Raw genomic sequence first — 17,163 nt, 5'->3', positions numbered from 1 at the left:
GGCAGAAGTATATTAAAATGTTAAGAGTTCACAGAGAGGGTCCTGTTAGAAACTCCTAATTAAAGAAATAAAAACCACTTTTAAAGAATGACAAAGAATACTCCTCCAGCAAGAAAAAAGAGCCTTTTGAGAATTGCAAATGAGATGACAGCACTATACAAATACAGTGGATTCATCCTTCTTTTTTTTCCACAACAAAAGTAATGAAAATGGAGCTTAATGGTACATAAATAAAAATAATTAAATAGAAGATAGTGGTAGTGGTACATTACCTGAATTAATATACAAGATTAAGAGACCAATAACCCAGAAACAATTTAGTTACTTTGGTGTTTATATAAATTAGTCAACACTTTTAGACATGAATATTGTGCATTATAGTACCCAGGCACCCATGATTTTAGCTCATATTTTTTAATTATATCTTTTTACTGATTATGTTTTAGCTAATAAGACTTGGCCTCCTCTGCTTTGCATTGGTTCTGAATTAATTTCTATAGAAGAATCTAGTATATTGTTACATTGTCCCAGTCAGTACATTCTTATTTTGTCCTTTTCTCTTTTAACAAGGAGCATTAGAAACCAGAAAGTGAATACAGTGTTTCATTGAACTACATGATACTATTAGCTTAACTTGCATCTGACTAGGTGTATTTCAGTCCTTTTCCTGTATTTGAAGATGATGGACCCAGTCCCAGAGAAGTCAATGATGACATTACTCTTTTTTAAAAAAAGGATTGGGTCCCTTGGATTTAAATAGTGTCTTTCTTAATACTGTTGAGATTTCAGCAAGTCAAGGCAGCATGCTGGGCAGATATGAAAAGGTAAGTAGTTTACAGTGTTTTGAAGGTATAAGGGTATGGGGATTAAGAGGAATAAAATAAAATAATCTAATGTTAAACTGCAAAAACTTTCAGCTGATTGACTTATGTTGCCATGGACATTTTATTTTCAAATGGACTAGGAGAAGGAAAATACACATTAGTTTGTCTGTGCAATGCATTAATGTAGTTTGGTTTAAAGTGCCTTTCAAGATGACATATTAAGTGACTTACTTTGTGTTTGTATTTTAAGCAATGTCATATTTAATTTAATGGAGGATTTTAATATTATTGTTTGGATTAAAAGATAGTTCAGTGTATTTTTTATATTAGTGAAAACTTGCAGAACAAAAGTTCAAATCCAGTTTTGGTCAGTAAAGCCAAATCTATAGTAATTTAAGTTAGAAGTCAATGGCATCTTTCTAGTTCTTGGTGGGCAGACATCCACAAAAACTATATTTGGCACTATGGGTGTTTATAGATGTACTTCAGGAGGTGGGGGCTCCAAGATCCACTCTAATTAAAGCACCCAGAGCATCACATGTATCAGTGTACTGAAAAACGGTGGCGGGGCACTTTAAAGGTAATTGAACAAGCTTTAGTTAAGGCGCCCCGGCTGCCATTTTTCAGTGCAGGGATGCCGATGCATATAGCACTGGAGTCTGCTGGAATACAGTAATTAATTACCACGCTCCAGCAGATTCAGTTAATCAAGCATTGTCAGATGCATTGTAATTACAGCATGTCAGAGCAGCCTCTCTGCACATGTATAGGCACCCTATGATACCCTTGTTAAATCATCTCAAGACTAGTCTTCTATTGTGTTTTCTCGTCTATTCTCATAACTGCTGTCTATTGTTTTCCTTTACTAATCCTACATAAAAACTGTAAGTGAGCAATTATAACTTCTACCTCATGGACCTCTCTCTTCACTTTAAATAATTGCCCATTATGAGGGCAAAATTAATTTTCCACAAATGTGTACAAACAGTGGAATAGATTGTATACCACACTGTTTAAATCTCTGAAAATCCATGAATGCATCTCTTTTTGTAGCAGTTTTGCAGGGATGCAAGCAGAGTGGAATAGAATCACACTTAGGCATCTAAGTCACCTTAAACATGTAATATGTGGAACAGAACATGGCACATTTCAAATTTTGGCATTTTGTTTTAATTAGAAGAAAAATGTTAACTAAAAATGTTTACCTAGCTCCAACCAATAATTTGTTTTGGAGTTCTGAACAGGCAGTATAAAAAGAGGGTATATTATTGCTTTATTCAGTTTTAACAACTAGAGTTTAATTTTAATGATGTAATACTGTATTTCATAGTAAGTGTTCTGAATATTACAAAATTAAAGGAATGTTAGTAATAAGTAACCTAACTACAGCTATCTGGTATTAAGTCTTTGGTGAGAACTGGGTAGTGATTGATACATTTTGGATGGTTTACTGAGTGTGTAGTAGTTCAGTGATGCATAAAAGAAGATGTTTAACTAGGAATTAATTACCCTTGAATATTTATGAATATATTTAATAGTTATGTAAATACTAGATTAAACCATGATCATTATGATATTATTATGTTGGAAATCCCACTTCTAAACTCAGCGTTTCAATATCTTATCATTAGTTTGAAAGCCATCCTGTATTTGTAGGTTAAGATTTCCTCCTTATCAAGTTTTGGCTATTGAAATCATATTTGGTTGAAAGTTTTATATCCAATTAACTGGTCAATGATATCCCTGGGGCTTAAAATGCCATCAGAAAAAATATTAAGGTATACTAATGAGACAGTTGGCAATGAAAGGGCAAAAAGGATTTAAATAAAGTTGCATAAATGGAAAAAAAAATTATGCCCCATTCAAAAAATAAATGAAAACAAAATCCACATAAAGTCCTCAGGGTTAAAAGCAAGCTAAGTCTCTAACCAGTGACGGTAACAATTAGTCAGAAACTTTGGTATAGTCCTCAAAATTGAATATAATGATTTATTTGCTTATAAACCAAATTCAGACTTGCTTGGAAGCAATCTAATATATTTTAAATATAAACTATTACATTAAACAACTTTAAGGGTCAGACATAAGCCAACAATATCAAGGAAATTCAAAGTTACCATAACTTTGGACTGCCCCTAAGACGTTACATCCAGGTTTTGTCTTGCATTTCATATCTCTATATCACCACCAACAGGCCCCTCCAACTCCTCTACTGCAACTCTAGTTCCCAAATGGCAGTCACCCCAGCCCTGGTTCCTGGGTTATAAGTAGAGATAAATATGTAGGCACATAAGACACACACTTCATTCTCCAAAATTGCAGTTTCGGTCAGTCCAAAGCTTCTGTTCTCCTGTCTTCACTCAGGGTTCCATAGTGACCTAAACTTTCCCCACTGGTGGGGCTTGGTAGAACATCTAGGACCTACCAATGCTGCTTTAAACCTAGGTTACTGGAAATGGAAGAAATCTGTTTTTTTCACTCAAGAGAAAAAAGCCCACTTCCTCTAAAGGATGTGGTATCCAGGGAACCAGAGAATATGCCTCAAAATAAGGACAAGTTTTGCATGACAGTGCACAAAATGAACAAGTGAATTTGCAGGCAAACTCCTTATAACACAAATTTTAGAAAAGTACCTACCTTTAATTGTGCACTTCCAAAACTTATTTCCATTTTAGTAGGAGAACTGAGGCTTGGAGAGATTTAATGACCTATTCAAAGTCAGACAGCGTTCAGTAATTGAACTTACTTTTTTTTGAGTACTAGCTCAGTGCAAAATTATTCCTTCCTTCAATGGCAGTGGTGTAATTAAGGTGGTGCTATGCGGGCAGCCACCCCAAGAACCAACTTGGGGGAAGGGGAGGAAAAAACAGCTGCTCCCGTAGCCTCACAGTCAGGCTGGTAGCATGGTGGCAACCAGTAGTTGTTGTTGCCTCTGTGTGGCAGCTGCCCCAGGTGCCTGACCATATCATTATACCTCTGTTTAGTGCTAATTGTAACAGGATCAGAATAATGAATGGGGGCCCTATGCTTCAGTCCCTTTGATCTTACATCCCCATTCAAATTTAGTCAGGAAAGATGCAGTTCCCACTCAAGGAAATAACCTCAGAGTCTGGATGAAGAAGAAGACACGAACCTGGGGGCCAGCAAAGTCCAGAGGTTATATTATACTTTCCTCCTACCTAAACCCTACAATGGTGTATTTCTCGAACTCCACAGTTTAAAAAAAAGTCTATTTAGGAGGTGACCAAAACCTTACTTGAATTTTCCCAGCTCCGTATTCCTTTACAGAGATTTAAATCAGGCCAGACTGGCTAGTGGAGGGGGCAGGCTCTGGATCTGTACAATTTCTAGATTTTTTTTTTTAAAAGTACAGTGAGCATTTCATAGTCCTGGCTATAGAGTATTTTGCCATTTGAAGACATAGTTTCATAGTCCTTTCTCCAAAGAAGACTCTCAAGATCAACTGCTCAGATGTTTCATCTATTTCCACTTTTTCCCTCAGCCCTTCCTCCCCCCGAAAATGTTTCAGACTGTCTACGAAGTACCACAAGAAGTGGTACCACAAAGTATTCCCTCTCCTGTATAATTATAACAGTCAGTTTTTCTGGTAGAAAGATGATTTCCATGGAAGATCTTTTGGCCAGAAACCTTGGGAGATCACAGTTCTTTCTGTATCTATATGTGATTTGTTTACAAAAAGCTGTTCGCAGTTTATTTTTTCTGGGAATTTGTGCAAGACACGGTTGTGTGCTTTGTATTCTTACAGCTTACTCCAGCAGTTACAGTACTGGAAGCCACAAGAAATCCTGTTCTAATCTTGGCTAAACCCGTGTTTCTTTCTGTAACTGTGTGCGCTCATGTGCTGAGTCCACAAAGCCCAAAAACAAGATAAAAGCATGTTCTTCTGTTCATTAACAACTATTTGCTTGGGGCATAGAAAGTATGATACTATATCCATTTGGCCCACTTAGTCAGATTTGCCTTCTTAAGTAATGGCCAATATCAGATGCTTCCTGAGCCATCCTGGTTAAAGACTCATAATCCAAAAGTATAAATATTTCTGGGGTTTGGGTTTTTTTTAACTTTTAGATCTAAGCAGTGTGTCCATGCATTTTAATAATGATCATTATAACAACAAAGATAGTCATCTATTGGCTTTTCTTAGAGGAGGTACTGCCCCCTCTACTTTATGGAGATATTGTCATTTCACAAATAAAGATGACTAGCCAATTTCAGTAAAATAAAAGTTACTGTCCAAGTTAAAAGCCCTTTAAAATAGGACTTATAATGTGAAGAAACACAACTGTGCTGGGTGTTGCTGTACCAAACCGCATTTGAGAAAATTATTTTCAGTGTTGAAGAAGGATTGCCTAACAAATGACTATGAATGATACACCATTTCCCTTGGAATTTTAAGATAAGCAGCCTCCTCTGAAAATAAAGGGGAAAGATGCCTGGTATGTGAAAAATATTCTGGAATTATTCCCGAAAGAGGAGAATTATGCTTCAGTGATTTTGCAGTTTGCTTAATGAAAAGTAGAACTGTCTACTTGGCATAAGTGAGACAGTTTTAAAAAAAATCACTGTGTTCTAAGTACTTGCCTGTTATTGGTGAATGGATCGCTTCTTGGCCTCTTGAAGGCTCGGATCGAAAACATTTGTCTTTTGATTTGATGTTTACATGCATTTGGTTAAAATGTTTCCCCAGTTAGATAATTTTCTTAATTTTGTTACTAATAACAAAATCATATAATAATTATAGGTGGATGACACTGCACTTCTTGTCTGTCTACTATGTGTATTAATCAGACACATTCAGTTGATGAATAAAATGTTTCTCAAAGTTGTTAACTACAGGGAATTGATTCATAGAGAACAGCAGTATGCCAAAAATCTATGTACATCTGGATTAATATGAAAACTTTGCAGTTAAAAATCTACACATGGCATTATTTGAATATCCTATACTTCAAATTTTCATGTTGTTTCCATGAAGTGACGAGTGTGAGTGTTTTGCATTAAATTTATTCATATATGATGATATGCCAGTTAGGCAGTGAGATGTTTGGGAATCCATTCCAGTTGTCTGGCAGGAGAAGTACTGATACTGTCTCAAAATGGGGACAAAATAAAACAACAATTCATATACAGACAGTCTTTTAATGAACAATCTGCTCATCTTACCCATGGTTAGTGACATGGAATTTGAAGGACACTGGCCTTAATAAAGAGAATGAGTTCTGTGATGTTTTAATTTTGGTACTGAATCTAAAATCTTCCAGTTCTTATTGCTTTGCTCATACTCCTGAGTAACCATCCTATAGCTCACAATTTTTTTCTTCTGCAGTGTCATCCCTGAGAATGGTTGACAAGCGGGTTTCATTTTATTAATAAATTATTTGGCAGTTATTTGGCAAAACATATCGACTCTTAGTTGAGGTGCCATTTGCCAAATCCTTGCCTTTCCTACATTTCCCAGACCATCATGACTACAACAATACTCCAGACCTACTTTGAAAGAGAGCACTTTTATCCTCCATTAAGACAATATGAGCTTTGTCTTCGACAACGTATTGTTACGGATGTAGTATCAGATTTAACTGATTTAGGTTAAATTAGTTTATTAAACTTCTGTCCCAGATCCCTTCCAGATTCAAGCTAACTCACATTCTCACAGCATCCCAGGATATTTTGCACCTCACCCACAACCTCTTTCCCACCCCCCGGCCATTTTGCAGGTTGGGCAGGCTAGGCTTGGCCCAAGCTGCCTACTCCACCTGAGCAGGGAGTTATTGTCTAGTTCCCCTCAGCCTCTGGCCTGGGTCACTGCAGGCTGCATTTTCAGAATCAAAAATGAATGTCTGTTCACTGGCTTATCAGTTCAATCTACACAGTGTAGACTAACCTGCAAAGATCAAATCGATTCAGCCTTGGCCTTTTTAACTGTGTATACTTAGCCCTAATTTGCAAGCTCAGCTAAGATCTGAATTTCTTTTGCTGACAGCTCCTAGAGTTTCACTGTTCAGATCTTTTGGCAAAATGCTCCTAGCTGTCTATCCCTGTCCATGGACTATTCCTACTCAAGATCATCAAATTTGAATGTAGCAAGTTTGGAAAACATTTTTGTATACAGATATCTCTAATAAAGCATCATTCCAGATCTCCACTTTTTATAAACATAATTTGTTTTAATTTTTGTGATGTTTCTAACATGTGACTTAAAAATATATAAATGAAACTGATAAAAAAATGAAACATTTCACTTCTGTTGTGATTTTTCTTATTGGAGAAATATAGAGGTTTTTTTTAAATCAAAATACTTCTTAAGTAAATTTGTTATAACTATTGAACAAAGTGAATGAAAAAATATGATTTTTGCTTTTACCAACTTTTTGAAAAACTTAGAAAATAAATTGTTTCTTTTATATAGCTTTTTATTATGGAACAATAAAGGGTACTTTAAATGTTAGGTTGATATCTGTGTTTTTTCTTTACTAAGGAACAAATATATATCATCTCATGACAAAAATATAATGGGGAAGAAGATTTGTCTCAGTCTAGAAATACTCTGATATATGCCCTTATGAGTCATTTATTTTGAGACACTTAAAAATAGTCCTCTTTTATTTCCATATATTTGATCATTTGGAATACAAAGCATTGAAATGTTAGTGTCTATTCTTCTGATTCTGTCTGACATCATATGCCTATCAAATTCTGTCAGAAATATATGAAGCTAGGACTTGGCAGGCAGTAGGAGCCATCTGTGTTTCCTTCTAGTTCTCTGTCATCTTAAAAATACAAAATAATCTAAATAGTCCTAGCAGATTGCACATCCCAAATGTATTTGGGGTTTTCTGGGTACATGCAAATGTTATACTTAAATCAACCTAACTAGGGTTAGGTCAATCTAAGTACTGAACTATACATATATTTGGGAAGTTTACATCAGGCAAAAAAAATGGCCAGCCCAATCTAACTTAGTTCACCTGAGGAGGTGCATTAAGTAAATCAGGCTAACCTGTCCCCAGTACATGTTTGGAGTGCATCCCCAAGGCTGAGATGGCCCAGCTGCTCTCCCCAACCTTAGGACTGAAGTTTTCATATCCACCCCCACCCTGACCAGACTATTTTTAGCTTTCCAACCTCACTGTGGAGCTGCCTGCTCCTCTCCCCCACCTCCTCCCCTCCCCACCCCCCATCTCCAACTACTTGGATTGGGTTCCCAGCATGGCTTCCAGTCCTGGCAAATGTGTGCACAAGCAGGACCCAGTCTATGATCATGTGTCTTAAAGTCAGGTATGTGATCGTAGATTAAGTCCTATGAATGTGTGCATTTGTCCTCTGTATTTTAGTCTTTCTATAACTCTTTAAATGGCTAAAAAAAATGCCAACCCCCCATCCGCTCTCTCAGCCCCATCAATGGCTGCCCTGCCTGGCCACAAAGTCTCAGCTCTTAAACATACTCACTGGCTCCTGCCAGGCTGGGGTGGGGGGGAAATCCCCATTGCCTGTCCCATGCTTTGTGAAGGGCTTTGCCACAAGCGGCCATCCCCTGTCCACTCTCCCAGCCCCATAAATGGCTGCCCCAGCATCCCGGCCCTGTAAAAACAAAAAAACGTGCCCCACACTCACCAGGTGCTGCAGCGGCCATTGGGACTTCTGGAGGCTCATGGCAGAGCCCCCTGCCATGCAGTGCAGGGTAGTAGGGTACATCAGGGATCGTTGTCCCCACCCCACCTACCAGCAGCTGATGAGTGGGTTTTTTTGTTTGTTTTTTTAAAGAGCCAGGATGCTGGGACCGGGCAGGGCAGCCACTGATGGGGCCTGTTTGATTTGGAGGTTTGGCCAATTTGGAGGCAGCCAAATCAATTTGGGACAGTGATTCAAATCACCAGATTGAATCACTGTCCCCCGAACTGGCTGAATCCAAAGTGTATACTAGCTGCTTCACACAGACCTGCCTTTAGCATGTTTTTTAAAAAATATGCTCTCTAGTTGTGTCCCAACTCCATTTTTCTGTAGGACCAAGAGAATTTAAGTGACATACTGGGTCAAACCAGTAGTCCATCTAGCTGAGTATCCCATTTCCAACAGTGGCAGAAGTGGCTGCTATAGAGAGAGAGCATTGAACTGGCTATATCTAGTGTGATCTACCCCCTTTTTGGTACCCTCCCTATCATCCACCATTATTGGTTTAGAGCTGTCAGAAAAAAAAGTCTCTTACTTTTCTGTACAACAGCTATTTATATATCTATCATACATGAATTTATCTATGAATTTATCTATTCCCTGTTTGAACTTGGCTATGCTATCTGCCTCTACTACCTCCTGTGGCAATGAATTTTACAATTTAATTACTTGTTGCATAAAAAGTACTTTTTCCTGTTAGTTTTAAACCTGTAACTTACTAATTTCACTAAGTGCCCCCTAGTTCTAGTATTCTAGGACTTGGTGAACAGTAGTTCCCAGTTCACTTGTTCCACGCGCTTCATGATTTTGTAGACTTCTATTGTGTCCTCCCTTAGGCTTCTCCTTTCTAAACTAAAAAGTCCTAGCCTTTTCAGACTTTCCTGATAAAGCAACTGCTCCATGCTGCAGATCATTTTGGTTGCCATTCTTTGTACCCTTTCTAATTCTACTTCATCCTTTTTGAGATGTGGAGATCAAAATAGCAGACTGTATTTTGTGTTTTATTGTCATACAGTGACGTGTTAGTATGGAGGATTCTGCATCTGTTGTGCCAGTTCTAAATTATTCATTGTTACGAAAAAGAGTTAAAGTTGTGGTACTACTCGAGCTGGCCTATATCTCCCCTGTGGAACTGAATGGGGGGTTTCAGGAAACAAAATCTAACCTTTCAGCATATGAAATCAGCAGGACACATTAAGAGGGGTGTTTTTTCTGAAGTGCCCATTCAACACAGTGGGGAGGCTAGCAATCAACAGCAGTGAGATGCAAATAAATACCTGCAAAAAGGTAGAGGAGATGGAGAGGTGAAGATGGAGTGGGGCAAATATCTATATATATAAAAAGAAGAAAGAGAAAGTGAAAATCAAAGCAAAATGAATGTGGAAGAGAGAACAGAGGAATTGATGAGAGAAGGAAGGAGAGGAAAATCTTATAATTGACCAAAAGGAGAAAAGAGTTGTCCACAAGGTGGGAGGCTCTACAAGAGAGTTGGTTTTCCTGCTGTTCTGGGACCACTGTAATTTTTTTTCTATTTGAGTTCCTTGCTGGAATTTGGAGTTATCTGTGGGTACACTCTCCTCTCCATCTTTGTTCAAATCATCATGCAGCTCCTTTGTTTAGAATATTCATATACTCTATAAGTCTCACATGTTGCTGTCTGCCTCTTTCTATGTACACATCATATTGTTTTATTCACAAGCTTCTGCTTTCAGAAGTGTAGACACTAACTGGAAGCCATGACAGACCATTCTGCTGGCATTGCAGCACACAATTGAAATGTATTTGGTATAATCATATGAGAAGCAAATGTTTTCGGTCATAAATTGGCTGGCAATTAGTGTTTGGTTTTGGTGGGGAAGTGTTTAACGCTTTCATGTGACTTTAGTTCCTTGTCGGTTTCTTTATTATAGATGTATTTATTTATCTAACAAATACTTACTTTATGTAGCTTCTAGGTATTTCCTTTTTCTATAAACACAGGAGGTAAATTTACATCCAACCAAAATTGTGCTTAATACAGTCGTTATTGTATGAAATATTGCCTGGTTGGATGTCACACTGAGGCCACCTGAGTCACTTTAATACCAGTACTAGGTGTTTAGAAGCACTTCTTCTGTATCCTATACAGCACTTCTTCATTGAGACCTACCTCTCAATATTGCTGTAAGGCATTCTGACTCCGGTCTGAGTCACTGAAGCAAAAGTGGAGCATCTGGTTATGGTGTCAAAATAGCCCAGGCAACCTCAATGCAGCACCCAAGTGCATAATCTCAACACAGTATACAAACACTGCAGTAGTGATTGCCAGAAGGCTACAGTGCAGAAAAAGTTAAGTGATGTTACTTTTTCGTTGTGTTTTTACTTTGAAAACAAGCATCTAAATACATTTGGATGGTTGTTCAGCATCTCATTTTGACACTAATACTCAATTGTTTTATTAACCCATTAGTTCTTCCTTTTCAGAAAAGATGAATTAACACTCATAGTTTGTAATATGTAAAGTATAAGTATAAAAATAGGTTTTCTGTGGAAGATAGTACATCTGGATTTCATTATGGAAGGAAGAACATGTTGTTATTTGAGTTCTTGATTAGCAGTGTAATATATACGCATATACTGTTAAATTGTATAGCAGTTTGTATAATTTCTTTGTTTCTTGTGGATTTTGTAGAATGATATTTTCTTTGCTTTGTTTTTTCTCTTCCAGGTTGGTGCAGAAATTTTATTCTATTGACTGAAAGGTCATTGTAAGTAGAATGTTTAGTCTCCTCTGATACCTAACAACTTTAGACTTGTTTTTGTCTATTTTAATTTTTTTTAATTAATTCTGAAACATTGCTAATCTAACTACTAAAATGATGTTTTATTCATTTTTGCTAATTTTTATAGGGGCAAAATTGAGTCCTATAGCAATTTACCTGAAATTGGTACAGATTAGTACTGCAAAAAAACCCATGTGACATTTGACTATGGTTCCAGATACAGCCTCTAGGGCAGATTACTCTTGCCACAGGCACAAATTGTTTATGTAAGACATAGGTCACCAGGTCAGCAAGTAGAAATGCAAAATATGCTAAACGTACAAGCTGACACCAGGCCCTATCTGGGAATGTTCTCTCCCAAAGCACTTATAACGTGCATAACTGGATTCTGGATATCAGAAGCAGGGCCTGGCAGCTACAATCTGCAGTTTCTTTCCTGCCTTCCTATATTTTGGGTATACATCTAGGATAGTGGGTCTCAGGATTCCCTGGGATTGCCAGGAGATCCATTTCAGGATACTATACAGTGTTAGGTGTATACATATCTATACAAAATAAACACAAGGGTTTCAAATAGGAATTCATATTAAAAAACAGTCTGACCAGTTGCAATTTTTGAGATCTTTGCAACAGAAGAATTGCTTGGTTCTTTTCCCATAATCAAAAAATAAATGAAAACTAAGAGCTAGCATTTTCTGAGGGGTGCCTCAAATATAAAAGGTTGAGAACCATTGACCTAGGCATTGTACAGAGTGCCCCATTTCAATATGAAATAGAAACAGCAGTCTGATTTTGGACTTGAATATTTTTCTAATTTAAGAGGAGAATTGTAAATGAAAAACCTAGAGTAAATAAATAATTGCTCATTGACAGTTAAACAACATGGAAAAAAAATATGATAAACACATCATTGCACTGCATTATCCACACAATTACAAATGAAGAATCAAATGAATTCAGTTCGGAACACTTCAAGTACAAGGATGACACTTTTTCTAACATGTCTAACTACCATTAATTTAGTTAGTATTCATTGTAATTACACTGATCATAATGAATTCATTTTGTATTAATGTGAGCATTATATGTCTTTTTAGGAACTCCATTGTAATTCAGCAATAATTAATGTACATATTAAATGAAGTGTTACCACACAAAGCTATTATAAAGCAATGTTATTTCTTTTTAAAAGCTTTAAAACAAGTTATGTTCGATCTGATCGGTACAACTGAATGCTTCAAAGAAACCCTCTAGAATTTCATAAGACATTTCATATTAGAAGCCCCTTGTTGACCTTTTAAAAGAGATTCCATATTTACAGTTGTCTATTGATCCATGATAACTTAATCAGTAAAACAGAATAGATTATGCTATAGTGATGAATGTTGCTACTATATTGCAAGTACAAGATGAAGCCAAAACCATTAACAAACAAAGGAACATAAGTAATATCTATGTCTGTTGCCTTCTGGGGGCTTTACTCTCCATTCAGGGAAGACTTTAGCTCATGGATAAGAGTCCTTAGAGTTCTCCTTCTAGCCCTAAGTGGGAAGAGAGGTCTGATTCATCCAGTAACTTTTTATTGTTTGCAGCACATGGATTTGTTAGAGCATCTTGCATTGTCCCATGATTTGGAAAGGCTTAGTACGATAACCTGGAAATATGATTAAATTATTTATATACCTTCAATATTATTATCACATAATAATACTCTCTTATCTCTATACCCCATTACATTGGATAATCTCTGTGCCCCACCAACATTAAAATATTAAGCTTCCCAGCACCACAGCAAGGTAGATATACCTTGTAAATTCCATCATATGTAAATCCCATAAAAAGCAAAGATCCAGAGGTTAACTTAACTTGTCTGGCGGCATACAAAAGTTATCTACAAAACAAAACAAAGCAAAACAAAACAAAGAATTACTATATTTATTAGACTATAACACAGTCATGAATATAAGACAACCTGCCAATATTTATATTTTGTATATGGAAAAACTGCAAGTATGTTATAATTTTCCAGGTATAGCATTTAATTATTGGAGGTTTACCTTGAATTTTTCTCCTTCCTACTGCTGCAGCAGGGAAAATAAAATTGTGGGGGGAGGGAGGGAGAGTCAAGTACTCTCCCTGCTTCCCAACTTTTTTTTGCCTGTAATCTCCCCCCCCCACACACACACACACACACTACTTACTGCCAGTCCCTAGACTCCCAGAATCCATGGAAGTGAGGGCCATATTTGAAAACATTAGCTTTGAAATAAACATACTTGTAGAAATGTGCATATAGTCCAATTACTATGGTACACGTAAGGCTTAGTTCATACAGAATTGATGCATTTTACCTTATTTGAAACTCTTGCAATTTTTAGCACAGATACTCCATAAACACACTTTAAATCAACACTTGTATACTTACTTATACATTTATAAGTATGCATGATATTAATCCAAAGCCAAAAGTCTCATGATTTACCATATAGTTCACTAGGCTGGGCCTCAGCAGAATTGACACTGTTCCAAATCATGGTGACCCCATAGCTCAGCACTGCTCAGTATGTATGGGTACTCCAAATACCCAACAAAGAATCCATGTCCTGATTAGCCTCTCGCTGTTGGCTGGAATTGGGTATTCTTGTCATGAGTCCTGGGATCCTCCAAAAATGTATATGTAGGTGAGGCATAGGGCAACCTGGTCTGGCTTCACCTCATGGAGGACAGGGCCACACTAATTATATGTGGCAGGCTGAGAGAGAAGGTGACAGAGATTCTGAGTAAACTGTTTGGGGACTGATTTGGTGATGTTTGCCGGACATTTAAGGCTTGTGAAGAAACAAGAATAATTGGAAATGAGAAAGAAAGGCACAGCTCAGCTGTTGGAGTGAAGAAGTTGAAATGTATGCAGTATAGTGGCTCACCATGACTTGAAAAAGAGTCAGGACTAAGAGAGAGTGAATGCAATGGTCACTACCATACATCTTATTCAGATGGGCTGCACTAACCTATTCTTGTGATAGATTCTCATCAGTATGTTTGTCCAATATGGGCCATGTGTTCTTTTGCAATCATGCTTAGTGTTGGCTACATTTAATCAACTTCATAGTGGGTTTCCATTACAGAGTTTGGCAGCAGTTTAATAATGAACAAAGTACTTAATGAAGTTTCCTTATATGTGAATATAAGATGAGATTTTTTTCCCTTTGTACATGAATGTAAGATGACTGGGGGGAAAGCTTCATATTATACTCAGGTAAATATGGTAAGATTCATACTCCCTTTCCAGCAAAGTAAATATTGCCATTAAGGACTTCAGTAGCAGTGGACAGAGACCAAAATATGGCATAGCATAGGGGTGGGCAGTTATTTCAGGTGGAGGGCTGCTTAATGAGTTTTGGTGAGCTGTTGAGGGCTACATGGGTAGACCTGCCCCCTGACAATTGTCCTACCCCTTAGTTGCCATCTTGGGACCAGAAGTCCCACCCCCTAACCCCTGGCCTTTGCAACAAGAAGCCCCTCCCCTTGCCCCCCCCAAAATACTCATTTTAGGAGGGGGGTTTGCCATCTTAGTGTGGTGGGGCGTGTGTGTGTATGGTGGGTGTGTGTATGGTGGTGTGTGAAGGGGTTGTGTGTGGGGGGCATATGGTATGTTGGGGAGTTGTGTATATGTGGGTGTGTGGGGTATGTGGGTTGTGAGGCAAGGTGTGGGGGTGGGGGTTTGTCAGGTGTGAGGGAGGGTGGGAGCACTGGTGCATCCCCTCACAGCCAGCATTCCCTGCTTAGGCGATGGGCTGATGGGCAGGCAGGAGTGCTGGTACCCTCCATGCTGAGCACACTGGCTGGGGAGTGGAGGCAGGAGGAGAAGTGCTCCTGGCCCTTTCAGGCATGTTGCTGGACCCTCCTGGTTGGCACTATTGGCCACGCCCCCCTCTCCCCCAGTCACTGTCTGCTGCGGGGGCAAGTGCCCCCCTGACTCAGGAGGCACCAGTCGCCCGTGCCCCCCACTCTCCCTCTCATCCACAGACTGCCCACTCAAGCTCCCTGCTGCCACTGCCCCAGTGAGTGCAGGCTCTGCACTGCCGCTAGCCCCCAACCCCATGCTCCCTGCCCCCACCAAGCTGCAATCCACCCCCGCTGCTTCCCTATCTGCTACCTGGAATGAACTGGAGGTAGGGGAAGTGGAGCAGGTCCCTAAGGGCTGCAGCAGTGGCAGCAGCAGCTCCTCCCAGAAGCTGCCTGCTGGCCAGGCTGAGCCCTTCCACCCACAAGGGTGGGTGGGAGTGAGGCACAATAGGGTATGTTGGGTGGGGGGCACCTCGCTTCCACCCTCATGGGTGGAAGGGTTGGGTGGGGTACAATTCATTGTTGGGCACCCTGGCCTGGATGAAAGTGCTTGGTGGGTCATTTGTTGCCTGCCCCTGGCATAACATGTGTCACATACAGCCATATTTATCTATCACTTGACACAAGAAAGCAGTGTATTACTAGTAAAGAGAGGACTGTTCTCAGAGTGTAGCAATCTTCATTTACTAGCTCTCATTTAACCTGGTGCTCATTATATATTTATCAATAATATATTTAAAATTAATGTGTCTCTCACATTTTTGGAGGGGGTTAATTATGGGGTTTTTATATTTTAAGTGGATTCTTAATCATTTAAATGTAAATGTACACATGTTAAATGCTAAGAATCACTGAAAGCAACTTCTAGGCTGCTATTATATATGAGTTAGGATAGCTAAAAGTGAGACTTATCTGGTGAATGTATTATATATTGTTACTTCTGATTGAACTGAGAGCCTGGTACTTTCCTGAAGTGCCATTATGGATGTTTTTTCTTACTGTAAGGTCATACTTCACTGAAATTGGCTTCTCTTACTCTAGTGTTGAACTGAACTTTTCTATTTTGTAGACAGTACATTACACTCCTATCAAATGGGCAACTTTCTATTTCCTTCTAGATGACATTTTTTTGTATTGAAGTTTCACAATACAAAGACCTGATAAAATCCAGTCTACTTATGTACCTGGTCATACCATATAGACTGTCCTATTGACTTGTCCTGTAATAGTCCCTGGGTGCACGTTCATTACAGGGTGTTCCACATTAGTCCTTTTCCATTTGTTTGCTTTTGGCCATTTCACATGTTAAGATCAGATGGTAGGGCTGCCCAGAAGTATTGTATAAATAGTTCCTTATGGATTATTACTGATTTGTTAGGTACATATTCCATTCTGCTGATTATGGTTTTGTCTGCTGTACTTTTCCACAGCATTCCTTTAAGAGCCTTTATCTCTAGCATTGATATGAACTCACAGAGCTATTTAAAAGAAGTACAAAATAACAAGAAAAAAAATCTATTTTCAAATTTTGGCAAGGATTGCTATTTTTTTCTAAGTAAATCACCACATTTAATAGACTCATAGAATCAGAAAATTAGGGTTGGAAGGGTCCTCAGGAGGTCATCTAGTCCAACCCCCTGCTCAAAATAGTCCATCCCCAACTAGATCATTCCAGCCTTGGGCTCCATTGAGCCAGACCTCAAAAACTTCCAAGGATGGAGATTCCACCACTTCTCCAAGAAACCCATTCTAGTGCTTCGCCACCCTCCTAGTAAGAAAGTTTTTCCTAATATCCAAGCTAAACCTCCATTGGTACAACTTGAGACCATTGCTCCTTGTTCTGTCATTTGTCATCACCGAGAACAGTCTAGCTCAGTCCTCTTTGTAGCCACCCTTCAGGTAGTTAAAGGCTGCTATCAAATCCCATCCCAGTCTTCTCTTCTGCAGACTAAATAAGCCTGATTCCCTCAGCCTCTCAGAATTCATGTCCCCAGCCCTGCAAACATTTCCATTACCCTCTGTTGGACTCTTCAATTTTT

General features: G+C 38.6%; 1 protein-coding gene across 6 annotated transcripts in view; it reads left to right on the top strand.

Moving 5' to 3' along the window:
• TENM3 (teneurin transmembrane protein 3) overlaps positions 1-17,163 on the top strand; it is a 2,356,642-nt gene that overhangs the window by 972,831 nt on the left and 1,366,648 nt on the right. For all 6 annotated transcript variants that reach the window (XM_090036139.1, XM_090036135.1, XM_090036141.1 and 3 more), the window contains exon 5: positions 11,224-11,263. The gene's annotated coding sequence lies outside the window, so the exon portion shown is untranslated. The remainder of the gene's footprint in view (positions 1-11,223; positions 11,264-17,163) is intronic.

The sequence above is a fragment of the Crocodylus siamensis genome, chromosome 2 (assembly GCF_052110815.1).
Source record: "Crocodylus siamensis isolate JL-2025a chromosome 2, ASM5211081v1, whole genome shotgun sequence".
Classification (NCBI taxonomy): domain Eukaryota; kingdom Metazoa; phylum Chordata; order Crocodylia; family Crocodylidae; genus Crocodylus; species Crocodylus siamensis.
The sequence above is the reverse complement of the archived record's forward strand: the minus strand, read 5'-3'. Positions and strand labels throughout refer to the sequence as shown.